Genomic DNA, 1368 nt, shown 5'->3' on the forward strand with positions numbered 1-1368 from the left:
ATACAGATATGAATGAAAAAAAAGTCTCCAATCTAGATTGCCATTGAGCAGAATTTCCACTGATGTTAACATCTTGGCCTCTTTAATTCCAGCATGCTCTCATTTTCTTCCCCCCACCCCCCGCCCTCCCCCTATATTGAGACCATCCAGGAGAGTGTGCTGAAGACCCCACGGCCACGTCTAAGAAAAGGCAGAGCGCAGTTTTGCATGGTGCCACATGGCAGCAGGTAGGCCTGGGTGTGCTGCGGAGAAGCCAGTCTTACCAGACACACCTGTAGGTGCTGCGGGTGGGAGTGGAAGGGACTCCCGGGAAGGACAGCACTCCCTGTGCTCCCAGCAGCTCGCTGCCTAGGGAGAGGAAGCCTGTGCTCTATTCCTGCGCTCACACCCAGGCTGGCTCCAAGGCCCACTCCTCCAGGGAGGACACCCAGAGCTGTCGCCCCTTAGCCGGCCGGCCTGGCTAAATCCCTTATTCAATCCTCACCTTCGTGTGTGTGTGTGTGTGTGTGTGTGTGTGTGTGTGTGATGCAAGCAATGTGCCAATGGAACAGACAGTCCCCTCCCTGGCCCTCCTCAGACCCCGGAAGGTGGCATGGCCCCCACTGTACCCACCTTGCGCTTGGGACCGCCTGGATCACAGTATTTCTGTGCAGTAGATCTGTTTACACTTCTCCCTCCCTGTCAGATTGCAAGTTCTCAAGAGCAGAGACTGTTTCATATACATCTTCCTCTCTGCAGTATTTGCCATATAAATGATACTCAGGTAAATAAGGGCAGTCAGACATCAGCTGTGGGAGAATGGAAAAAACACTTGGAATCAGACAGAACTGGTTCAAATTCCAGCCTGCCACGTATTAGCTGTGCAACTTTGGGCAAGTGACCTAACCTCTCTGAGCTTCGATTTGTTCATTGGTAAAGGGAGGACAGTATACTCCGAGCTTAATAAGCGAGGGCTAAATGGGTTCATATATGTTAAACATCCCAGCACAGTGCCCGGCAAAGAGCATGCACTGTTTCTAGACCATAATTGGCATTTCAGGACCTGGGTTCTGGTCTGAACTTTGCCATAGTCCTAGCGCAAGTTAATTAACCTCACTGAAGCCCATTTGTAAGAAGGAGGAGCCCCAAACAGACACCAGAATGGCCACCGCGGACAGTTAGATCCCTAGGGGGCAGCCCTTCTGGAGAACACAGGGGCAAGAAGCCTGAGAACTTCATCTCTCCACACGGAGGGGTGCACAGCACCAATGGGCCTGTTTCCCCTCCCAGCAGAAAGCGTCCAGGTCTTTCCATAGAGACAGATCACCCTGTCCCTCCCAGGAGCTGCGAGCAATGACGGAGACACAGAGCAAACGTGCTCTCCCAAGT

This window comes from Miniopterus schreibersii (genome assembly GCF_964146895.1).
Source record: "Miniopterus schreibersii genome assembly, chromosome: 8".
Classification (NCBI taxonomy): Eukaryota; Metazoa; Chordata; class Mammalia; order Chiroptera; family Miniopteridae; genus Miniopterus; species Miniopterus schreibersii.